This window comes from Saccostrea cucullata, unplaced genomic scaffold (assembly GCF_032062105.1).
Source record: "Saccostrea cucullata isolate Sc308-1 unplaced genomic scaffold, CSIRO_AGI_Scuc_v1 ctg2716, whole genome shotgun sequence".
NCBI classification, from domain to species: domain Eukaryota; kingdom Metazoa; phylum Mollusca; class Bivalvia; order Ostreida; family Ostreidae; genus Saccostrea; species Saccostrea cuccullata.
The window spans coordinates 64,556-91,681 of NW_026938365.1; the positions used below are offsets into that span (position 1 = coordinate 64,556).

Genomic DNA, 27,126 nt, shown 5'->3' on the forward strand with positions numbered 1-27,126 from the left:
TATTAATTGACAATACGTCGTCGATATATCTAAATGTCGAGTTGAAGGCCACAGCAAGTATTTTTTTCTTTTCACGCATAAGATTTTGCATAAATTCTGCTTCATATTTATATAAAAATAAGTCTGCTAATAACGGAGCGCAATTTGTACCCATGGGAATTCCAATATATTGTTGTAATACCTGGTCTCCAAAAATCACATAGATGTTGTCAATCAGAAACTCAAGCATCTTCTTGATGTCAACTTCAGAGTACTTATGTGTGCAATCAGAATCTGTTTTAACAAAATAATTTTGCAAATGACCAATGACGAGGTAGCTGTCAATGATATCAAAAAGCCTGGATTTTAATTTGTCGTGGGGAATTGTTGTGTATAAAGTTGAAAAGTCGCACGTTATATCAACATCACTCTCAGAGAAAGAACTTGAAGAATTCTCATATCTGTTTATCTTACCACTTAGATCAGTTAGAATTGTTACCTTGTGTCGTATAGTGCATGTAAATAGCTGTGTTTTAATACTTAAGAAAATAGAAACTTGATTATGAACATACAGTATACAGGAAAAAGAGACTGTTTAATAGTGAAAATAAGTCTTATGTCCCTCCATAGACCGTAAATGAACTTAAAACATACATTTATATCATTTGTTTCTTTCAGATAATTGTAGGAACATAGCAGCCATTGCTGTGGAACTAATCAAAAGTTGTTACCTGTTTAAGCAGACATCTTATCCTTGACCTCAGATAGAGCGCCATCTGCTGGATCAGAGATCAAAGTGTGAAGAAATAACTGCAAATGCTTAGGATCTAGACTGTCTAAATAAACATCGGTGCGGAAGATTTGAAGTTCTTTCTCTGTGATAAACTATAGTTGGGATCATAATGTTCTGTCAGGAGAGCCTCCACAAACTGAGTCCACTGACCACTATCTCCAAGTGAGAACCATTCACTACGTTTAGAATTACTGTAATAACTTTTAAGTTTCATAAGTTTTTGTTTTTGTAAACCAAACATTTTCAATAAAGTCTGGATAATCCTTTAGGATGTGTTACGTACTCTCTTTTCCATTGGGGGTTGATATGATAATAAAGTGTAAAGTGTGCAGGATATGTACATTGCCTATCCGAACACTCTCTGACTCTACCCACACCTCCTTCTCCGGATTAAAGGATCGGAGCTTTTCTACTATGTTGGATTCAAACCATTTCTGTGAAGGTTGGGTTCCATTAATTTTCGCCCCCAGTACTGATCCCCTGTGATAAGCAATGCCCTCCAGATCCAATATCCCATAAAGAGAATACGAAGAGCAGCAACTTGAATAAGATACTGTATACAGCGAAATTTTTGCCCCCCGTTTTATTTTAGCCCCTTTCGCCCTCTTCTTGATTGGGCGAATTTAAAACGGGGCGAATTCAAATTACACTTCATATTTTCTTAAACAGAAATATGATTGGGCGAATTTAAAACGGGGCAAAATATTTAACAAGTTCAAAAGGGCAAAAATAACAGGGGTCGAAAAATAACTCTATATACAGTAAATGTTTTTTCCAAGATCCAGTTGTTCCTAAAAATAATGATAATAAATATGCTAAAATACTTATTATTGATTTATTGTATGTTGGTAAAGTCAATCTCGAGAATATTTCACTCATATGCAGAAGCCACCATTTGCCGGTGGAGAGCTGCACTCGGCACCTATGGTCATTGAGCAGGGATGATCTTTTTCATGCCAGCACCTTCTGCGACACAGGACCTCGGTTTATATCATCGCATGTGAAGTGGAAAATTATTTTAAAAAAACATAATTGGAAATAAAGAAGTTGTTAGTAATAATTGTTGATGATTTTCAAACAATTTTTGCAATATTCAGTTAGGTCTACGAAATTTCTACATAACTGAGAAAAACATGTATTATTTGCTCGCCTCAACGAAGGTCAATATTTTTGGAGAAAGACTCGATCATTTTCAAGTAACCATAAGTCCTATATTGTCTGCAAGGAAGATACATCTAAGGATGGACATTGCCAGGCTTGCTTTAGATGCTGGATCTGACCTACATTTTCCGGATAAGAGATCAGGTTAAGGTTTTTGGAGCAGATCTTATAGAAACTTATAAAGCCTATCTGAACCAAACTTGCACGAATGATGAGGCAAGGGATGAAGACATTCAAACTTGTTTCAGATGCTGGTTTGAATTATATTTTCTAGATAAGTGACTAGTTTAAAATTATAAGTCCATTTCCAAGTAACTCTTTCTCAATACCTATGTTTATCCAACTCTTTTTGTTTTTCATCCCAGGACCTTGGCAAGGGGATAAAAAAACACAAGTTGGATAGAAATCAGATCTAACCACAAATCATGGGGGATTCTTTTAATAACTTTTTTTGCAAGCCTGTCAATGTTTTAAACTGAATGTTGTAAGCCGAAGACTCAAGTGATCTTTTCTGATCACAAATTGTCCATTCGTCGGCGTCGAGTCCTTAACTTTTTACAATTTCATATTATTCTCCAAAACCACCGGGCCAATTAAAAAAAATTGGCATCGAGTATCCTTAGGTAAAGGGATTCAGATTTTTTGAAATGAGGTGCCACACCTTGTTTTAATGGGGGGATTATTTAGAATTAGAAAAAAAAATAATGACATCTTTTAAAAATCTTTTCAAGAACCACTGGGTCAGACAAGATGAAAGTGGAATTATTGTCTGATAATGTAGATTCAATTTTGTACAAAACTTGACCCTTGAGATAGGTTTGGGCAACAATGGGTGAGCAATTAAAGTTTACCATAGGAATACCGAGTACATAAGAAAAAACCTTTAAAAACCATCTTCTCAAGAACAGCAACACCGTGATTGGTCATATTTATTAAAAGCATTTTCAGGTAGTGTAGATTTAAATTTGTTCAAATCATGACCTCAAGGGTAGAATGGGGCCACAATGGGTGAACAAAGTTAACAGAGATATATGTTGGTAAAATTAAAAAAAATATTTTAAGAACATCAAAGCTGTGGTAAGTTATATATATATTCAGAAGCGTCCTCAGACTGAACATGACTTAACATCATAGCTTTGTCTCCATTTTGCATGTGGTATTCATTGAGCGTGGATGTCAAACAAGGAGGTCTGGATTTCTCTGTCAAATCAAGAAACACGCCTTTTAAGAGAAAAGAAGTATTTTTCAAGTTCAAGTTCATTCACTCTAACTAACACCATTTTGTAAATTGAAACTTTGATTGTTGTTTAATTTGATATCCTGCTGCCATACTTCATTATTATCGTCCGTATGCACATGTGCACCTAAATAACAGATACATTTTAAATTGTATTAATATTTTGATATGCTTGCATATCTTTTCCCCGAAATGTTTATTAAAAAAAGTTTATTTTTTCACATTCCGTTTTAATATCTCATATTTTATTGGTCCATCGAACGCATGGTGTTACAGTGAAGGTATTTGGAATGCCTCATCCTTTATTGTTACACCATACTACGTTTTAAACACTCGAAGGTTCCGAGTTTTGAAAACCAATTGATTAAAATATCAATACTAAATTAACCTATTAGTAACTATTTATTTTAAAAAAAAATGTACTATTAACATTTAAAATGACATGATGACTACATGCAGCTGAAGCATACGGTGAAAGGAATATGGAAAAATATACAGACTATTTTTTCTGTTAGGACCATTATCCACGAATTTACGTATCCTCGCAACTGATTTCTTTTTTAATCCGCGAAAATTGATGCCCACGAATATTCATGAGACCACAGTATTCTATTTCTGAGAGATTGTTGGTAGGAGTACAGAGCAGCTTGATAGTTCCCTGTCACCTGTTGACAGATCCCTAGAATCTGCCAGGATATGTCTTTGAGATATACATCTATATACATCCCCTGATCATGGTGGACCAGATCCTGTAAGTCATTAAGAGCAATTTGCGCTCTCAATGGTTCTACATGTCTGTAACACAAGATCTCTAACATGTGTAACAGAACATACGGTGGGATTTGCAAAATAAAGTACCCAGACTGTGACCTAGACTGTTGTCCTGGCACTAATTCCTTTATGTAATAGATTTCATTGTAAATACAAATATCCCATGCTACAGCATGTCTCATCCAGGACTGTCCCCCAAAGTACTCAGTCATCATGTACCGTACTACATCTTTAGTCACAAAGTTGGCAACTAATACATATGGCTGTGCTAACTTGACCTTTGTTATTTGTAGAACTGATATAGCTTCCATATATCTAAGTGTCTTGTAGTAAAACATTGCAATAAACAACAAATCAGAAATACACCCAAACTTTGCTGCTAATTTCAGCATATAACTGGATGTTTTATTAGCTATATACACCTGTTTGTTTACAGCTGCGCTAGTATGTACCGTGAATTGTGCAAAAGCAATTTTCTAGAGTGCACATGTTGTAAACCTCTGTAACATGAGAACCTGGTACTGAGTCAGGGGTAAAATTATCAACTTTTCGACAGTAGACAATAACCTAACACGTGAATGCAGGTCATCTACTTTTTGATTACCGGAAAACAACTCACTGAATAGATTAAATTTGAACAAAACCCTTGAGGTCAGCATGTTGTAATATGTATCAACAGATTGTCTGAGATTTTGAAGGAAACTTGTAATACTGGACCAGATAGATGGACAATGAAGCAGTGATACTAAACCCTTCTCATATAATTTATGAAGCCCAAGAAATAGTTTTTTTTGTGCTTCACCATGGATATTACTCAGAAACATGTTGTTTTCTGGAATAAAAAAGTTAGGACACACACCCTCATACACCCATTTAAGGATAAATTTAAAGCAGAACCAGAAACACAGAAGAAGATTTTGTGGATGCTTTGAGGAATTGTGTTTTGTTGAATTGCCCAGAAAAATGCTGTCTTTATGTGATAGGAACACAGTACTTTATCCTCATCAAGTAATCCACTGTTAATGCATTCTTTTAAGAACAATTTAAGCAGCCCAAAGGTTAAGAATTGGCAATGGTTCATTGAGTAGACAAGTTTTTGTTCTGCCAAAGAGAAGGAAATTCTCCATTCTTTGTCTGCGTGTTTTCCTAGCTTGTGTCCCATTGCTACAAAGTGACATCCATTTCTGACTATGTCATCAAGAACAAAAGACTGGGGCCATGCGTGACATCTGTTTATCCATTTGGAGGCAGTAGGGGGCCAAAAATCACAGACAAAACAATGGGCATGGTCATACTCTCCTCCTACCATAACACCACTACTACAGGGGCCATGTTCCGTAGAATTAGGAAAAAGTTCTGAACATGTGATCTGTCTGTATTTGGAACTGGATATATAGAGTCTATCATTTATTCTCACACATGCATTCTGTAAACTTTCCCTCTGTGTTGGTGTCAGTAATTCGAGTAAACCAAATCCTGGTGGGCTATCGGAACAATCACAGAGAATCAGTGTTTTTCTATTTAAGTCATAATCCTGAGCCTGATCTAAGTCCCAAATAACAATGTGATCTTTTGGCCAAATCATTATAACCACATCTGACCCCTGTAGCCTGAACCCTTCTCTCTGACTCCCACTCTCCATGAACATGTTCGCGTCTCTTTTTTTTTTTATTTTGCAACATTTCCCTGAAGTCCACCATCTCCCTCCTCATGACCACCGTCTCTGAGGACCCCAGTATGTGACACAGTCCCACAAACACAGACTCTGACAGATGCTGGATACCCAAGTCCCTGTACCAAACATATAAAATATACGTATAAATGTTTTTTTTAATTCATTATAAATGACTCTTACTTATATTGCGCTATGTAATGTATTTATAGACCAATATCATACATTTCTTCATTTTTACTGTACAACACCACTAGTTACTGTAACATCTGACTTATACATACACTGTTACATAATTGTGAATTTTAGAATATCAAGAAATATTAAGAAGTCTGTATTAAAATTAGGTATATATAATTACATTTTTGTACAAAGTTGCTCTTTTTAACTTACATCCATTCGTAGGAGGACATTTTAATATTATAACAAAATATTTCCTGTTCACTTTGAAAACTATGATTAGAAGTAGAAAATCCCTATTGTACTTTCAGTTTATAAATAAACTTTCTACCTTCTATCTGTGTTGTTTGTGCAATATATGCAGTAACATCTTTATAGGATATCTGTCTGAAATATTAGATATCTCGCAAAACTTGTTTTGTTACTATTGCCAATATAGTAGTTATTTGTTAAAAATAATCTAATCTCGACATAGTGGAGATTAATAAATTAATTTGCAATCCTTTAAAAGTGCTACTAATAATATTTACTGTAAAAGTCATACTACCGTATTAACATATTTTCTGGATAAGTTGTTTTAAGTAAAAACAAGTCCATCCTAAAGTAACTCATACTGTACATGCTTTGGTTTATAAAATACATACTAACTAGACCCATATCCTGAGTATCCATCCGAAAGTTTCGTACAAAATCTGTTTTTAAGAAAGCTCATTCTTAAAAACAAGATAATGTCTTGAAATAGGCAGAAGGAAAAAAGGACAACCAGTATGTACGTACATATATCTGTAAAGTCAAAAATAACTAGAAAGACATTAAGTTTATGTGAGCTAGGGGGCAATTTGGGATCGGGTAAGGAACCCACAGCCACATAAAAAAATTGATGGGTATATTTTGGACACAAAAGAGGAGGGGGCCATTTGCAACTTCTCACACAGGAAGCACAAAACATTTTCAAAACATTTTATTGGTGTTGTAAAAAGGTTTTTTCGAAACATTTCAGACTAAAAATTTTAAAAATGTTTTTAAAACATTTCCTCTTCTCATTATAACATTTTAAAAACATTTTAAAAATGTTTTCAAGAAGCTTTTGATTAAATCCTTTTGGGACATTTTTCTAAAATATTTTTGAAACGTTTTAAAAATGTTTCAAAAAGGTATGTTTAGCTTTCAAATATCAAAGATTTTTATATTACGTTTTAAAAACGTTCTAAAAACATGAAATGAAACATTTCCTTTTCCATAAATCTGAAACATTGCATAAATACGTTTCTGAAACTTTTGGAAGGAACATTGTCAAAATGTTTTTGAAACATTCTTAATTCATTTAAGGGTATTTCTAGCTTCCAAATATTAAAGATCTTATAAAACGTTTAAAAACATTCTTAAAACATGAAATGAAACATTTTTTTTTGTAAATCGGAAACATTGCATATACATTTCTGAAACATTTGTAAGGAACATTTAAAAAATTTTTTTTTAAAACATTCTTAATATCGCTGTTAGTTAAAAACATTCAATTCCGGATATTTTTCGGCCTAGGCAGTGAAAATGTTTATTTAAAACATTAACTAAAATAATTATTTTCACTACAATTGACACATTTTAATTATAGTTTTTGTAACATTTTTTGGAAACATTTTCTGAAACATTTATGTAATTGCGGCACAATTTAATTCAGTTAGTAACTTTAGAAGTATGTTGTGAGAATGATTTTAGAACATTCAATTTAATGTGTTTTCTTTTTTAAAGACTTCATTTTTCATTGCTGCTGTTATTTTCAAAATGTTCTTAAAACATTCAAATAATGTATGATTGCGATTTTCCTAAAATTTAGTTTATGAAGAAAAAAAAGAATATATAGAAAGAATAGTGTTAAAATGAGGAATTGTAGTAATTGTTTAATTGAAAGATTTTTCCGGTATTTTATAATGATTTCTAGTTTTCGCTTATTGATTAAACAGACATAATTTATATAAAGTCCTTTGATTAAACAAATCAAAAAATCAATGAATAAAAGGCAAACAAATAATTTAGAATATAAATAAATGTATAAAATCATAAGCATTAATTAAACTCTTAATGTCTTTTTTTTTTTTAAATGTTCTTCATCAAATCTGTGATCCACTCCCAGAATTTTATCCTGAGGCATTAGATAGGGATTGGCACACTGGTCAGTTTCAGTGTCATGATAACCTATTATGCAATTCTCCTGCTGGGCAGCGCGTTACAGAGTAAAGTGGTTTGCTGCTTATCTAGGCCAAATTTTGAATTCTGGTAATCAAGATGTGCGCGCTTACTCCGTGTCGATTTAAATGAGAAGACTTTGCACCATTTAAAAAAACTTCTGTGACGTCACCCATTGTTATTAGTATACGTATATTTTACCGATTCAACCAGCACTAGTTGGATATTCAAAATATCCAACTGGCCATCGGTTGGATATTCAAAATATCCAATTGCCTATCGGTTGGATATTTAAATACCCAACCGAGGTGCAGAAAACATAAAACAATGAACAAAAGAGAGATAAAACAATTTTAAAATGTATTTCAAATGCATATGAAAAATAATAATTACTCCAAATTTGCCACACTATTAGAATTAATTTCCAATGCACACGGTTATCGTGTTTCAAATGCACTTCCAATGCTCACAGAAATAACAATTCCTCCAAATTTTGCACACTTTTATGAATGTTTTCGGTCTTAAATTTTGAAAGCATCACTTTTTGAAACAATAATACATTTTCACCTTGAATCTTAAGCTATATCACTTCTTATTCCTGAATATTATTTCAGGGTCCGTTATCAGTAAATTCCTTCAGATTATCCGAGATTCATCTGTTTCATTCTTTTCCGGCGTACTTCCCAAAACAGCAGCCCATCTATTTTTCGACACACTTTTTATTGCAGATCTTGATGTGGACTTTTTTTTTATAGCAGGTTCAGCATAACTACCCCAAAATCTGTAAATCTGTTTAAGCACTATTAAAAGTATTGTCGAATGGAACTCCATTAGAATTCAACACTTTTCCTCAACAAACCATCATATTGTGATATGTTATGACAAATTCCCAACCTTTTATCAAAATACTGTAGTTTTCTTCGGCTTTCAGGTCAAAAGTATTCAAAACACTATCTGAAGTTCTCTCTAATTTACTTTGGATTTCAAAATATTCTTCGTCTGATTTCATGACTGTTCAGTATAATGAGAAGGATTGAAATGAAATCAGCACCATGTAGTTTCATGCTCACTAGTCCATGAATAAAAGAAGTGTTCGATTAGGCTATTGTTTTGTGTCAGGGCTGGATATTTGAATGCGCTACATCCTATTGTATTACAGCAAGTTGGATATTTGAATGAGTAAATATTTCTTTGAGGTTCAAAGTAGGGAATTTTTTTAAGTAAGATAAATAACTCGATATTGTTGAATAGTTTAGAGAAAACATCCCCTCCTCGGGCCGTCGGCCCTCGGAGAGAATGTTTTCTCTAAACTATTAATAATAATAATAATAATAATAATAATAATAAATACTTTATTTAAAGAAGGTAACCTGGTAAGTGCGTAGCACTATTCTTCCCCAGGGCCTTCTTTATATATCAAATACAAAAAATAATATAGAATACAATTCATCATATATAATAGTAATATGTTTAAGGAATTACAATCATACGATTATGAATATAATGTCCATGTATAGTTTTAACAATCATAATACAATATACAATATCGAAACCTTATTGTCCTCAAAAAATTGTGCGACAGCTGATGATGTAATTTTCTATATTACGCTTAAATGTTCGTAGAGATTGAGAGAATCTAATGTGTTGGGGAAGTTTATTCCATAGATGTACACCTGAATACTGAAAAGAGGTCTTGAATAAGTTTGTACGAAATTTCGGCAATGTTAGATCATAATTACTTTCAGATCGTAGATTATAAGAAGTAGAAGAATGAAATTCAAATAAATTACAAAGATATTGGGGAGTCGTTCCACTGAAAATTTTGTATAATAATATGTATTTGTATAGATCAACTAGCTCATAAACTGTTAACCATCCAAGTTTCTCAAACAGTGGTTTAGAAGAAGAATCTGGACTTGCGTCAAGAATAATCCTTGCTGCCCTTTTCTGTAATTTAAATAGTCTGTCCATGTCCTGCTTGGGGGCATTACCCCAAATAGTCAAACAATAGTTAATAGATGGTAAAATATAAGCATTGTAATATAGTTTTCTGGTATGTAGAGGGAGAAATTTCTTAATCCTTCGAAGAGTAAATAACTTATAATTTATCGTTTTACAAACCGAGTCAATATGATTTGCATACTGTAACTTATCATCAATATGTACACCAAGAATTTTTTCAGTTTCAACCATTTCAATTGTTTTGTCTGAGGCATAAAGTTGTAAATTTGGATTATCTAATTTTGATTTTCTTTGCTGTGTTCCCATTAACATACATTTTGTTTTATCTACATTTAAAACCATTTGATTTTGAGCACACCATTTCTCAATCTCACAAAGATCTGAATTTAGTGTATTTTCTAAACATCTTGCATTATTATTATTAGAATACAGAGTTACATCATCAGCAAACATATCAATATTTGAATTGTTTACATGTAATGGAAGGTCATTTATGTACAATAAAAATAAAAGTGGGCCCAAAATTGACCCTTGTGGCACTCCTGCTGTGACGGGTAGAATATTGGAGACACATGATCCAAATTTAACACACTGGGTCCTATCGTAAAGATATGATTTAAACCACTTTATAGCTGTTTGGTCAAATTTGTAATGGGTTAATTTCTCTAGAAGAATATTATGATTCACTAAATCAAATGCTTTACTAAAATCTATAAATGTTATACCGATTAATTCACCACGATCCATTGCAGTAAGCCAACTTTCTGTTAGTTTTGTAAGTGAAGTTTGACAGGAATGGAGTTCCCTAAACCCCGACTGGGATTGTGTTAGTAGATCAAATTCATTAGTGAAATTTTGTATTAGCTTAGCTACATGTTTTTCTATCAATTTAGATATAGTTGGTAGAATAGAAATAGGACGATAATTATTCGGGTCAGCTTTGTCACCTTTCTTAAAAATAGGTGTTACTTTGGCTTGTTTTAAATTTGTCGGGAAAATACCACTTGCTATGCTAGCGTTAATAAGATGAGTTATAGGTTTACATATATATTTAGATGTGACTTTCAGAAGACGTGGCCCAATGAAGTCAATGCCAGCTGATTTATTGATATTTAGAGAATTTAACATGTTATAAACTTCACTTTCCTCAATTAGATGAATACTAAACAATGTTTCTTCATCAAGCTTAGACCTAACAAAATTACATAATATATTAGGATCATAATCATGTTTTGGCATATCCAATAGAAGTTTGTTAGAGACATCCGTAAAGTGGTTATTAAAAGTATTTGCAATATCCTGTAAATTGTCAACAATTTCACCATTAGAAGACACATGAGATGGAGTTGTATTCTTAAGATTACATGTTAATTGATTAAGATAGTTCCACATTTCTTTGGGATTTGAACTCTGTTCAATCGCTGTTTTATAGTAAGAAGATTTTGATTTGTTTATAAGAACGCTAACTTTGTTTCGATAAATTCTATAGTTCTCCATGTCTCCTTCTTTGTGGTAATAGTCCCGTAAATGTCTAGCATTGTTTATTTCTTGTGTCATCCATTTAGGACGGATTTCACTCTTTACTCGTTTTGTTTTAACCTGTGCATGCTGGTCAAGTACGCTATTAAATAATTCATAGAATTCAGTTAGTATTTCATTAGGGTCATGCATCTGGAGGAGATTGTTAAATTCTATTTGTTTTAAGTCTTGGAGGAATTTATTTTCATCAAACTTATTGAAGTCTCTATACTGAATTTCTATGTGTTTTCCTTTTTGCGGCATGCATTTTGTTTTTCTAGTGGCACATATTGGGTAGTGATCAGAGATGGCTATAAAAGGTATATTTACTTCACACATGTTATCTGGTTTATTGGTGTAAAAGTGATCTATTAGGGTACTTGAGGTATTAGTTACTCTGGTTGGTGTTGTAATTAATTGTGAAAAACCATACTCTTCCATAGCATATGTCCAACTTTGTGGGGGTTCTTTGAATAAGTCTACATTAAAGTCACCTGTTAAGATAATTTCTGCATCGTCACAGCAGGAGGCACAGTTAATCTCTCTAGCCAGGTCCTCTGCCCAGCAGGAGGGAGCAGATGGTGGACGATATGCTGAACAGTAATAAATTGGTTTAGAATTTTTAATCTTTAATTCCAGCCAAATTGTTTCAATATTACTGATTTCAAAATCAGGCCTACGTTTATATCTTATATTATTAGAAATGTAGACAATAATTCCACCACCTGCTCTCAGAATGCGATCTTTTCTTTCCATATCGAAACCCTCAATATACAATTCAGAATCACTGACTTGGTCATTCAAGAAGGTTTCACAAAGTCCTAAAATATTTACAGTTTGTTTGTCATGAAGTAATAGTTTAATTTCTTCAATTTTAGGCAATAAGTGGCATATGTTTAGATTTCCAAATCTTAGACCTTTTTTCACCAAACCAAACCAATTATTGCTCGGTACATGTGGTACATGTATATTCTCATTTTTAGATATAGTATGATTAGCAGATTGTGAAACCTTCTTGGTATGAAATCTATGAGTATTCTTGTCTGGTTTTGAGAATTTAGAAGTATTTGGTGAAGTAATTAAATTTTTTGAATTTGTTACAAGATCTAGAGAAAAATATTCACATTGTTTGCATGAACAGTGGATCTTATTACATTCTGAACATAATCTACTAAGAGTCGAATAAACATTGTTGTCAAGAGAAATCGTTTGGGAACTATGGTCGGCTACACATTCGTTGCCAGTTTCCTAGTGTCCATTCGGACAAAGCTTGGTTTTATGACCTAGTTCCCCACAATTCCAGCAGTCCAACTTTCTTCCATGTCTGCAGTGTCGTGATATGTGTCCACTTTCTCCACAGAAATAACAGAAGGCTGGACGGCGGAAGGAAGTACTGCCAAGTATTTCCGATTCTTCACCATTCGTACGTACGTTTCCGACTCTGAGGATACTCACGTATTGATGGAAAATTTTTAGCAGTTCTGCTGTACCTCTGTCTGACAGATGAATGTTGTCTTTCCAATAATACTCTTGTTTGGGATTTCCACGACCAAAGAATTTAGAAGTTGGAATCACCGTACCACCATATATTTCACATACACTTTTAATAATTCCATTAACTTCACTGGTGTTTGTATCACGCCTTGGTAATACTTCCGAGATAAATACACTGATACTAGAATTCCGATTTCTGAGATCTGTGATTACTTCTGCGAAATCATTTTCTATTGCCTCTGGGTCTCGTCGTCTAGATGCATCATTTCCGCCAGCATAGATAATTACACTACGATATGAAGAAACATCCATTTTTGAGAGCTTGGACCGTATATGGGAGATGTTTGCCCCGCGATTTGTGCTGACCTGCACAGTTGAACGCAATCCTCTGGTGCGGATCCTTTGTAGTATGGAACTTCCTATGATGAGGACAGATTTATCCGCTGGGATCTTTCTAGGTTGATTTCTGCCATGTTTGGTGTTTGAATCTGGCGAGGTAGGAAAACTCCTGGTACATGTAGTATGAGCTTCACTGGCATCTGTCATGGTACTGTTGGATATTGTAGGAGCTTTAAGGGTGCATTGGGTATGCCTTGATACACCAGCTGGAATGTGAAGGAGTCCGTCTGTTGATGTCTCCTTTTGTTTTGTCCTATTAGGAGTTGTTTGGATAGCTCTTGAAACAAGCGATGTAACATTTTTTGACCCATTTAGTTGCTGTTTTAGGTCACTGACTTCTTGTGACAAAAGCTTGACGGTATCAGACAATTCCTGAATAAGTTTGGCACTGCTAATACACTGATGACAATTCTGTGATGTCTTACCCTTAGGGGTGGAGGTGCATTGAGGAGATGTTTCATCTAAAGTCTTACAATTTGTTTCCAAATTTACATCCAATTTATTCAAGTCCGTGAGGAACTCCTGATACCAAGAAAAATACGACTCCCCTTGGATATGTAGAGAGCTTGTTGTCTCGTAGATGGTAACAGTGACAGTTTTATCCTGTGATTTATAAATAGATCCATGTCGCCTTTCATTGCTGTCTTTGAATAATAGGAGTTTCTTCTCCAACAGATCTAAAATGATGGGGTACTTGTCGCCATCGAAAGTAATTGTAACACTTTCCTGATTTTCCTGTACTTGCAAGAAATTTGGCACATTATTTACACTAAGTCCCACAGATTCCGTTGGAAGATCATTAGTTAAAATAAATGATCTTGAAAATCCGGTAAATGAGTCCAAAAGTGACTTGAAAAGATTAGAATTATCACTCAAACTCATTATTATTCCATTGTTAAGCTAAGTAGAGATAAGATCTTCAGGAGCTGCAAAAAACACGTCTGGTCACCTTGACTGCTTATCAGTTATTCAACACCATCTCGTTATTTATCCCTTAAATAAACCACAATAATAACCTCGGGATTTATTAACTTTGAATGGTAAGAATTATTCTTTTATCATAGACTTTAAAAGATCATTTAAAAATGGCTTTTATACTACCAGTGCATGTACAAATGTATGTAGCAATGACAAAGCGTTAAGGTTATTTAAGGAATCACTGTCTAGTTTTGAGGGTATGCCAGGGCATCAACAATAGTGGGAAACATGGGATAATTTGCATAACGGGCGAAGCCCGTTATGCTAAAATTATCCCATGTTTCCCACTATTGTTGATGTCCCTGGCATACTCTCAAAACTAGACAGTGATTCCTTATATTTCCATTTTTACTTGAAATAACCATCTTAAAATAAATCGAAATACCGTCTAATTGAGTAGATTTGAAATGCACAAGGCCCCATGACGTCAAATTTTACTATTAAAAAATAGTCCCAAAAACACGAAACAAATTTATTGATTATATTTAGTTACCGTAGTCAAATATCAATATTTATAAAATAAACAACAAAAGAATTTTCAATAATGATCAAAGTAATCTTGCTGACTTCAATTATATATGTGACCTAGATTTAGGTTGTCGGAAGCACGAATATATATAGGCAATATGTCACTTCTCCGCCGCCATATTGAATGCAATGTTACAGTTGATGAAACGGGAGTTGGTCAGCATGGTCAGGAAACCGATTTGTATGGATGTTAAAATAACAAAAGAAGTTGAGTTGCATAAGAAGTCGTATGGTTATGACTGAGGGACGATGTCTGTATCAGATGATGGAGTACGTGCAGATCCATGTGGCAATGTCAATTTCTCCACGTGGCTGTTACGGAAGTGGAGTTCTCGGACTTGCGAGGCCTCGGTGATAGTGGACAGCGTTGCGTTAGTGACTTGCTTTCGAGCCGAAGATAATTCATTATTTATTTTGTTTGTTAAAAACATATATCATATCAATTTACTTAGTAAACAATTAAACACAACATCTATTTTTTCTTTAGTACCGGGTATATTTATACGCCAGTGATATATACATGCAGGTTGACACCTGACCTTTCAGTAATAGAGAAATATACATATCACAGGGTATTATTATGAAATTAACAAGATTCACTTTTGTAGTGTTTATCATAGAGAACACAATTGGAAATGGAAATATATACATGTATTTGATTTGAATATTTCACTCTTAAGGCAACATAATTATATCCTTGATTCAAGTATTCGATGTCTTTGTGAAATGTTAATCATCAAACAATATGTTGATTTAAAATGAAATTTCTTTACAGCATGGTGTTGGTTGCATCATCTGTATTTTCAAATTCCCACATTCAAAAGACCCGCCTTTGGTGAAGGCAAAGGTGTACGTAAATACTATTACTCTTCAATAATATTGTCATAGTAATTATTTTTCTGCTTTTTTCAATGCAAATGAGGAAAGAAATTAAATTTGATATAATTATTTAAAATATTTTTTGTATATTTTCACTGATCATCTTAAGATACATTAGATATAGAACGCTGATACAAACACAATTTTCCTTATCTTTACAGATTGTGCTATTCTTTCCGAGGGGCAGATTCATTATCAGCCTTTTCAGTGTATGCGATTCTAACTAAGTCTTATAGATCCGCCGCTCTGTTCTACCTATATAGTGAACATAGGATTTCTTTCAAAAATTCAGTGAATGGATTAGACGCCGTTTTCAACCTTTAAAAACCCGGTGACTTGAAAGAAAATAAATTAAAACTTGTACCGAGAATGAAATTTAAATGTGATTAACATATTGAATATGGGTTTGTATTAAAGGTTCAAAAATTAAATATAATTTGTGTTTATTTCTTTTAAAATATAAATATATCATAATTTAATGAGAAAAAGTAAAAATTCAAGACATACTTTTGTAACCTCGACTTGAATGTTTTGAAAACGTTTTAAAAACCAAACAAATTAAACGTGAATAAAACATTTTTGAAAATGTTTTTGTTACATTTAAAAACAATGTTATGATAACATTTGTTGAAATATTTTGTAAAATGTTTTAAAAACATTTAAAAAACCATACAAAATCACGCGATTAAAACATTGTTGAAAAATGTTTTTGTAAAATTTTAAGAAAATGTTCCGGAAACATTTGCTGAAATATTTCACTAAAATGTTTTAAAAACGTTTAAAAAACCATACAAATTCACGTGATTAAAGCATTATTGAAAATGTTTTTGCAACATTTTAAGAAAATGTTCTGACAACATTTTGCTGAAATATTTCACTAAAATGTTTTAAAAACGTTTAAAAAACCATACAAAATAACGTGATTAAAACATTTTTTAAAATGTTTTCGCAACATTTTGAAAATGTTTTAAAAACATTTTAAAAATGTTTTTGTGTTAGCTGGGCAGACCTTTCCGATGAGGGGGAAAGCAAAATAAATGTTTTAAGGAGTCATTTTTGTACCCCCCACCCCTCCCGCCACACATGTACCACATGCAAACTTTAAAATTGAATGTAAAGATGCTACATTATATTTACCTCATAAAAGTTTTCCAACTTTATCTATCTAAAATTTTATTAGATAGGAAGCGACTCAATTTTGTATAGAATTTTAACAACCATTGTCATATAAGAGATGTTTATACGAGTTTGCCGGAAAAAGGTTTGCTCTAATCGTAATCTTAAGAATTTTTTTCTTTTCATTTCTCTTACCTTGGTGATCTAGATATTAAATATTCCCCTCTTTTTTCCCCCAGACATAACCTTTTTACTGTAGAAATATTCATTGAAACCCATACACTTTTTGTTAATGTAACTAACGTAGAAAGCTAGTGTAAAAATAGTTTTGAAAGATGCTGGAGTTCCCCCTCCCGTATAAAACAATTGTCTTCTTTTTCGCTCGTCAAATTCTCTCCCCTCTCCCCAACACAAGTTCAAATTCGATTCACCTCCACTGCTTTGTCAGCGATTTTCGTGAATAAGAGACTGAACATGACTAAATCAACTTTGTAATTAATAATGAGAGATTGAACATATATAAGATATATCTTTTATGATAAAATTTGTGTATTTTAAGTGATTCAATCTCAAATAATATATTCCGTTTTCCGCCGTTCCGCTTTCGGGTCGTTTTTCCATCCGCGTTTTAGCAACACCCGATCTGTAAGGGGTTTTGGGGTTCTATTTACCATACATACCTGTACATGTATTATGTTCAATGAATCATAGATGTTTTGCCTGGGTAACTATTTTTTAGGTAGGTCCGTACTTTCAAAATTGTTTGTCAAACTGATAATTTTTTAATTGGAATACTTTGAAAAAGTCGTAAACTAACTAAAACACCCATAAAAGACTTAGGTTAATTTACATACAACAGGTCTCAGAGTATATACTTCAAAAAATGCAACAGCCAACATTGAACATAAAGAAGTGTGATATCATATTCTATTAAGCTATGCACCAAATCACACCAAATTTATGTTAAAGCTTATAAAAATCAAAAATATTAATTCGCTAAGAAGATATTTGAAATTTAATTGGAACACATTAACAAATTAATGTTGAATCTGCGCAAGTCTTTCAGAAAAAATAAATTTCAAAATATCCTTATTTTTAATACTATAGTACTTACCAAAATCTGAACCGTTAATATGCTTTTTTCTTTGAGGCAATTAAGAATTATATCTTAAGTAAGAACAAAAACACATACTTTAGTTTGGCTGACCAGGTGATTATAACCAAACAACCTTTTGAATACGAATACCCCCATTTTGGAATATCAATGTTTTCAATCATTCTTTGTAAAATTAAAAAAGGAAGTAAAATTTACCAAAATATAATTGTAAACTTCAAGTAAATAAAAATACATTTCAAGTTAGTTTGATAAAAAAAAATTAAAAAGCTGTAGGTTTCCAAAGGCACTGAAGAATTTTGTGTCTTTGTATGCACTAAATGACTTATAGTTCCTATGGAGCGAGTGCAAAATGTTAATTTCCATACATAATGTATATTAATGCTTTGTATGCTATAGTAAAGACACTGTTGGGGCCACAATGGATGTTCAAAGTTTTACATAGGAAAATGTAGAAAAAAAACTTTAAATATTGTTCTGTTTATGGATTATAAATTTGGATAAATGGTGTTGCCTTTGTAACTAAAAATAGAAATATCTGCGAAATATTTTCAAAATGCGTACTTTAGTATATGGATATCTTAATTGAGAAAGATGTTAATGGTAACTTAACAACCAAGTTATATGATAAACGTGACGACTTTAACTTTTCTATCGTCAACTTCCCTTACTTATACAGCAATATACCTTCATCACCTGCATACGGAGTGGATATATATCTCAGTTGATTCGATACGCAAGAGCATGCTCTACTTGCCAACAATTTCTAAAACGAGATTTATTATTGACAAGCAAGTTGATGAAACAAGAATATCAACAGTCTCGTTTTGAGTCATCAATTCGTAAGTTTTATGGTCGATACAATGACCTTGTCAGCAAATACATTTTATCATTGAGTCAAATGCTGACTGACATTTTTCATACCAATTGTTAGTCCATTATTTATACACTAAATTGACGACGGATTTTCCGTTATTTCACGATCATGACAATGAGCACACGGCGGGTGAAACCGTGGGCAGGGGATGTTCACTCCTCCATGGCACCTGATCCCACCTCTGATGTTTCGGAGGTTTGTGTTTGCTCTGCTCCTATTTTAAATTGTTTTATGGACTTCGATATTGAATACCGTTCGTTATCTTCAAATTCTTCTACAGTGATTGAGATAAACGTAATCCTAAATTCACTTACGGCGGAACACAGTGATATCCCAGCTTAATGTTACTCGTTTTTCAACTCGGAATTCGTCCTAGAAATACATGAATAATTCTGGAATATCTGGCAAGAGCATGCAGAAACGCTAATTTGCATCGATTCAAGTTTGTTGAGTGGGGCCACAATGGGTGACCAAGGTTTTACTGAGAATACTTAAGGAAAAATTATTAAAATTCTTCACAAAAACAACAAACCATAACTGATTATCAATATAAAAACATCAAAAACGTAATTTAGATTTAATTTTTTTCAAATCATGACCACTAGGAGAATGGAAGAGTTTATTAGTTATCGTTTAGCAAAGGAACAGTCACTACCTATGTTTACCTCGTAGGTTTGACACGGCGCCGCGAACGAAAATCGAACCCAAGCCTCCCAATCACGAAGCAAACGCTCTACCGCTAGGCTATCGTGATTGGTGTACTGAAATGAAAATTGTTTTACAGGAATATGTGGGTCACATTCAGTTTTTAGTACACAGAGCAACGTTTGATAGAGTTCTGCCCCCTGGGCTTACAAAATTCCAATTATTTGCAGATTCCGTTCATTTTCTTTTCAGGGGTTGCACATACTGAAATTAAATTTGTTTTACAGACTTATCATAAGAATATTTAGATCATATTCTATTTTGGGTAACGATTAAGCAATTTTCAACAGTTTGACTCCTTGGACTTGTAAAATTCCAATTACAGGTAGTGTGGGGATAAGTGTCTCAAATTTATATTCTTATGTATAGTATACTGAGTACACATTTATACTGTGTAAGTGTCGTGATCATTCAAGAAATGAATAGTTTTTGTTAGTTATGTTCCCAAAACGGAGTTTGGGAACATATTGTTTTTACTCTGTTTCTTATTATGTTCCCCAAACGAAGTTGGGGAACATATTGTTTTTACTCTGTTTCTTATTATTATTATTATTATTATTAAGGTCTTCCGACTTCCTTCGGAAGACCATACTGTTTTTCTTATATTTCCTATTATTATTATTATTCCCTCTTCATAGTACACGTGATTTCTCGAAAACTACTGGACCGATTTCAAAGATTTTTTCAGGAATGATGCATTATTATAATTTATTTTTTGTAAAATCACTTCCGGTCGCATTTTTTGTCCGATTTTCTTTTTTTTAGTTGTCATTTTGTCCAAGCATCTTCTTGTTAACCACTCAAGATTGAATCATGATATTTTCAGGGATTATAAAACATCTTATTGAGTTATGCATGACGTCTTTAAATTTCGCATCCGTCACTTCCGGTCGACACAGGAAGGGATGTTTAATTTTAAGATTTTTTGAAAAATTTAACGGGATTGATTAAAGGCAAATAGAACATATATTTTTATTCACAATCCTCAACAAAAAGCATCCATCAGAAGTACTTCCGGTAAAAACCGGAAGTACTCGAAAATTCAAAGTTTTTCCTTTGAATCAAAATAAATCAATTAAAACGATTGAATTTGAGTTTTTCAATATTTTTCTGACTTGCTGACTGTGATGTCAGCCGGAAATAATGCCGGAATTGTCAAAAGTCGTCAAATGTCGTCATTTCCGGTCAAAACGCGTAATTACTTTTGCACCGAGAATAGTTTGGCAAGAAATATACAACAAAAGTTGTGCGTAAGGGTGCTAGTCACTGCGCCCCAAAACCTGAACGCCACATGCATGAACGCCCCAAAGTTTTTTACCTTCGCCCAAGTACAAATATGAGCGCCCCAAATCTTAATCACGAGCGCCCCAAACGTATTTCACCAGCGCCCCAAATTAGCATTTCGGGCGCTCCAAGGCTTAAATTAACTAGTAAAGAACCAAACTGTTGTCTTTGATGCGTGTTTTATTACAATAACAATTAGATTAAAAAATATATTAAAATTCACGAGCGTCCCGAATTATAGTTGTCAGTTGTTTATCACGAGTGCTTCAAGTTTTACGATGTATAATAACGAACGCCCGAAGAATTTATATGTTTTTATGTCATATTTATACGTGCATTTTCGAAACGCGATTTATTTTGATTTTTTAAATTTTTTGATTTATTGAATTCAGTGCTAATAAGGATCTTACAAAGAGGGCATACACTGTACGAATAGAATAAACTTAAACACTAATGTGTATTTCTGCAGTAACTATGTAATAATAACCAGAAAAGTTTTTAGACTAGCTGTCATATTCATTGTAGAGAGATGTGTTCTTATAGCTTATATCTCCTGTAAATCGGTAAATTAGTCTATTCAAGATACCAAGTTACAAGTTGAACTTATTCTTTAAATCGTCTATGTAGTTTGCAATTTTTTTTATAAGAGTTACAAAATTTATTTACAATCTGTAAGTAATAAATATACAAAAATTTTAATAAAACACAAAATTAAACAACATTTAACCTACCCAAAGTCATCGTTCTATTATTAGGGTCTTCCGTCTCCAACGGAAGACCCTTCTATTATTGTATTGTTTCTTTTTCACTTTTATTAGGGTCTTCCGTCTTCAGCGGAAGACCCTTCTATTATTCTATTGTTTCTTTTTCACTTTTATTATTCTTTTTTTTTCTTTACAAATTTTGTGCAGAAGATTTCTCGGAGATGGCTTGACCGATTTTGCTCAAATTTGCAGGGTTGATGCATCCTTATCTGAAGTTAATTCCGGCATTTCCGTTTTTGACAAATCACTTCCGGTCAGAAGTTATCGCCCTTTTATCGAATTTCAGATGACCATTTTGTCGACACAAAAACTCAAAAACGACAAAAGCTAGAGAGCTGAAATTTTTAGTGATAGTAGAGGACATGTTGTAGTTGTGCACCTGGGTTTTCAAATTTTCCGGGAGTGCCTAGTATGGAAGCTCGGTAGGGGTCAAAATTTAGGACACGAATCATGATCGATTTTTTAAGACATTTCGCATCATATCTTTGAAAGTATAATTATTTTGTTAAAACATACTGAACATCATTTGTGCAAACCATCGAGATCTTTCATATTATACCAAGAAAAAAGCGCTGACTCATCACATTAAGGGCAAAAAGGGGCCAGAAGTCTTTCATCGATAACTCTTTAACAATCAATATTTTGGTATGTATTACTGAACAAAAATGTTAAGCTTAACTATCTACAATTATATATTATGATTTTCATGTCGTATGGTACATAATTAGGGGCCACAAGGGGCCAGAACGCTAAATATTTGATGCTTTATATCTCGAAAGGGAAAAATATTTTGATAAGCAATATTGAACAAAAGATGTTCAAAATAATGTTCTGAACAATATGCAACCTTTCATTTTTTGCTAAACGTCCCCATTAAGGAGTTGAAGGGTTGGCCCCTAAATATTTCTTTTGTTAATAGGTCAAAAAAGAAAAACAATTTCTGAATAGTTGTTGAACAAAAGACGTTCAAAATCTTAAGATCTTTAAGATGAGATCCCGAAAAAGGGGCTGGGCACTAGAATAAGGGGCCAAGAGGGGCCAAAAGTCTTCAATCGATAACTCTTTATCAGTTCATATTTTGTAATACATTACTGAAGCAAAGATGTTTATCTCAACCATCTACAAATAGATATTATGGTTTTTTATGTCATATGGTACATAATTAGGGGTCACAAGGGGCCAGAATGGTAAATCTTTGATGCTTTATATCTCGAAAGGGAAAAATATTTTGATAAGCAATATTGAACAAAAGATGTTCAAAATAATGTTCTTAACAATATGTAACCTTTCATTTTTTGCTAAACGTCCCCATTAAGGAGTTGAAGGGTTGGCCCCTAAATATTTCTTTTGCTAATAGCTCAAAAACGAAAAAGAATTTTTGAATAATTATTGAACACAAAATGTTCAAAATCTTAAGATCTTTAAGATGAGATCCCGAAAAAGGGGCTGGGCACTAGAATTAGGGGCCAAGAGGGGCCAAAAGTCTTCAATCGATAACTCTTTATCAGTCAATATTTTGTAATACATTACTGAAGCAAAGATGTTTATCTCAATTATTTACAACTATATATTACAAATTTTATGTCGTACGGTACACAATTAGGGGCCACAAGGGCCCAGAATGCTAAATCTTTGATGCTTTATATCTCGAAAGGGAAAAATATTTTGATAAGCAATATTGAACAAAAGATGTTCAAAATAATGTTCTGAATAATATGTAACCTTTCATTTTTTGCTAAATGTCCCCATTAAGGAGTTGAAGGGTTGGCCCCTAAATATTTCTTTTGCTTATAGCTCAAAAACGAAAAAGAATTTCTGAATGGTTGTTGAACAAAAATGTTCAAAATCTTAAGAGCTTTAAGATGATATGAATAAAAAGGGCCTATTCCTAAAATTAGGGGCCGTTATGGGCAAAAGGCCGATTTTTTAAGTCCTTAATGTTCAATGTCTTTTTACAGATTATGGTAAATCATTATTTTAGAATGAAACTCGCAATCAAAATCTTATCTCATCTCATCAAGAATTGGACGGAAGACCCACTCGTTGCTCGCAACGAGATCGTATCTAGTTATTAGGGTCTTCCGTCTCCAACGAAAGACCCTTCTATTATTCTATTGTTTCTTTTTCACTTTTATTAGGGTCTTCCGTCTCCAACGGAAGACCCTTCTATTATTGTATTGTTTCTTTTTCACTTTTATTATAATTATTCCACTTTTTCTTTACAATTTTTGTGCAGACGATATCTCAAAAACGGTTTGATCTATTAAACAGAAATACCATTAACATGTTATATACTGATATACTTGTAGTAAAGCAAGGAAGTTCTTAGACCAAGACCCAGGATCAGGAAACAAGTTAGTCAGAAATCTTAACGGGAAGTTTCATATTGCGCTAAAATGATTTAGTTTTAAGCCAAACTGGGCAGGATAAAAATGATTATAGAAAGAACGTTTAAGAATTTTAGATTTCGGAGTGGGGACAACCTAACAATGTTAACTGGGACAATCTAACAATGTTAACTGGAGGGAGGAGCAACTTGTACCTTTAAACAAGATGTGTTTGTAAACAGTATGCGCCCGACGGCAACAAATATTAAAAAAACATATTTTTAGCATAAAGGTCACATTCAAGGTCACCAAGTCATTGATTTTGGTGTCGTTTGAAAGATATTGATCAATGAAGTATGCATACTAAAAATGAAGTCTATATCTTTCATGGTTCAAAAGTTATGGTGAAGGTTCAAAAAAGCTATTTTTAGCAGTTAGCACACGGTCAAGGTCACAGGGTCATTGACCTTGGTGTCATGCGAAAGGGCTCGATACGTGGAGTGTGCATGCCATATATTCAGTCTCTCTTTGTTCGTTCAAAAGTTATGGCGAAGGTTAAAGTTTGCCGTCAATAAAGCTATATTTAGCGTATAGGTCACAGTCAAGGTCACATGGTGTCTTTTTAAAAAGCTTAATAAGTGTTGTATGTATACCAAATATGAAGTCTTCTTATCTTTTATGTGTCCCAAAGTTATGGCAAATGTTAAAGTTTGCAAAAAACCTATTTTTAGCCTATGGTCACAGTCAAGGTCACAAGGTCATTGACATTGGTGTCATTTGAAAGAGCTTCATTAGTGGGTAGGCATACCAAATATAAACTGTATTTCATTCATGGTTCAAAAGTTATGGCGAAGGTTAAAGTTTGCAGACAGACAGACAGGACAAAAACAATATACGCCTCGGATCTTTCGATTCGGGCGCATAAAAATCATAAAGCGTAATATTATTAAGGGCGCATAACTGTAACTCTCGTCCAATTCATTTTCATTCTATGAAATGAACAGTATGTATACAAGCAATATTATGGGAAGGGGTGCTACCCATTCCCCGTCTCCTACAGGCATGTGAAAGTGAGCCTTGTCTGTGATGTCATTATCACATTTTAAGCTGAAGTTGATAATACATGTAGCTACGCATACAAAAAGTGTAGTTATCAAAATTTTGACGGAAGACCAAGTTTGTTTCCAGATTCTGGACAGCAAGACAGAAGCAAAAAACATCAGCATATACGCAGAGAAATATTTCTACATGATACATGTAATTGTTTTCTTTCAGAACTGACGTGAAGGGACTACCGGGGATGAAGGACTATGAGCCGTCGTCAACAGCAATGGCCGGGTACAATATCAGTTTCCCTCTAGCGTCCAGACATGATGTGCAATCGACGTCTATCACTTTCCGTTTGATACCCAGGAATGTCGCCTGGTATTTGGGTCGTGGATCTACACTGGCGCAGAGGTGCACATCGTCAACAAAAGTTCCACCCTGGATATGTCTAGTTACGTCAACAACACGGAATGGGACGTCACGAGAGCTGACGCCTCCAGTGTTATCACCTATTACAGTAATGTATCCTATCCAACAATGGAGTGTATCTTGGGGTTAAGAGTAAACCTTTGTTCTACGTGATGAACCTGTTATTTCCGTGCTTCTTGGTGTCCTTTATGGCCGGTCTTGGCTTTATCCTGCCCCCTGAAGCCGGAGAGAAGGTCAATCTGGAGATCACTGTCCTTCTATCCCTGGCAGTTTTCCAGCTGGTCATCGTAAACATGATTCCGGCGTCAGGAGAAAATCCACCTTTATTAGGTTTGTTTTCCATGGATTCTAAAGCTCGATATATCCATTAATACTCCTCTTCTCTTCTGAACTCATTTATTACGATTTCGCCCTCGCATTTGGAATTAATCATTAATCATATATAAAACCTTAAAGGAAAGGAATTTTGCATTAGCTGTATTAGCCCCATTTTTCCAAATTTGCATGTAGTCTGAAAGGAGGAAATCTAAACGAATGCAAACTTTTTATGATAGCAATTGAAATTTAATCGACTCAGAGAAAATATAGAGGAGATTTTCCTTGCAGTAACAATCCTACTCTTCCTTTTCAGCTATTTACTTTCTCGTGTCGATGATCTTGGTTGGTCTGTCCTGTCTTATGACAGTGTTAGTTCTCAACATACATTACAAGAAGAGCGGTCACGTGTCCTCAACAGTTAGGAAATACGTCATCAGGCCATTGCAGACGATAACGTGTGTACATGCGCAGTACGACCACGATAAAAACGTAACTGAAATATTTTAATATGAATATTTTTGAATGTTTAAAGAGTATTTAAATTAACGTAAATCTTCTATCGAGTCCTAAAATCGTATTAACTTGTTGCACTTCTGAATTGTACAAAAAAATATAAAGGTACCAATCCAGTTTTTAAGCTACAAATTATAACTCTGCAGTATATGTTGACTTTAAAATTCAGCACATATACCGCGGTATGTGCAGAATTTTTTATGAAATATATGTATCTCCAATGCATGTACTTGTATCAAAAGAAACAGATCACCATGTTTCATTGCGCCAAAACAACTATACCTTTTCAAAATCGGGTTTATTAGTTTCATTTTGATAGATGCTGCAATGTTGCTAAATTTATTGCAGAAAATCTACCTGTAAATCAAGCATATAGTATATATATCAATCACTCAGTGAAAGGAAAAAAGAGTAATTTTCATGTATATGATCTGTTATTTCAGGATAACTTGTACATCGAACGTTATAAAAGAAAAGGAAACATTTTCCATTTTCCTTACCCAGAAGAATGTAAGCGACGTCAATATATAGACAATGAAAGCCAAACAACAGCAGCCTCTTACTGTGGGGTTTGAGGGACAATTACTGGAAATATTGAAGGAAATAAGGGAGTGTAGTGCCTCTATCCTCGCCAAACGGAGAGGAACCAGAGAGTCTTGACTGGTCCTCTGTCGCTGTGGCCCTAGACAGAGTGTTCTTTGTTGTTTACCTGTTGTTCAGTATTGTTGTGTCTCTCTCCATTATGCTGCAGGCAGCATTGGGGAAATAAACGTAGACTGTGCCATTAATAGAGACAATGCGCCACTGAAACGAAGGTTTCATTTATGCATAATTTTGGATAACAAGTAGTTAATATTGTGCACAATGTTGGTATTTACTAATTCAGTTGGTATTTTT

At 33.7% G+C, this 27,126-nt stretch overlaps 1 pseudogene; it reads left to right on the forward strand.

Moving 5' to 3' along the window:
- The first annotated feature begins 15,105 nt into the window (after positions 1–15,105).
- LOC134250058 (neuronal acetylcholine receptor subunit alpha-10-like) lies at positions 15,106–27,005 on the forward strand (annotated as a pseudogene).
- The last annotated feature ends 121 nt before the right edge of the window (positions 27,006–27,126 follow it).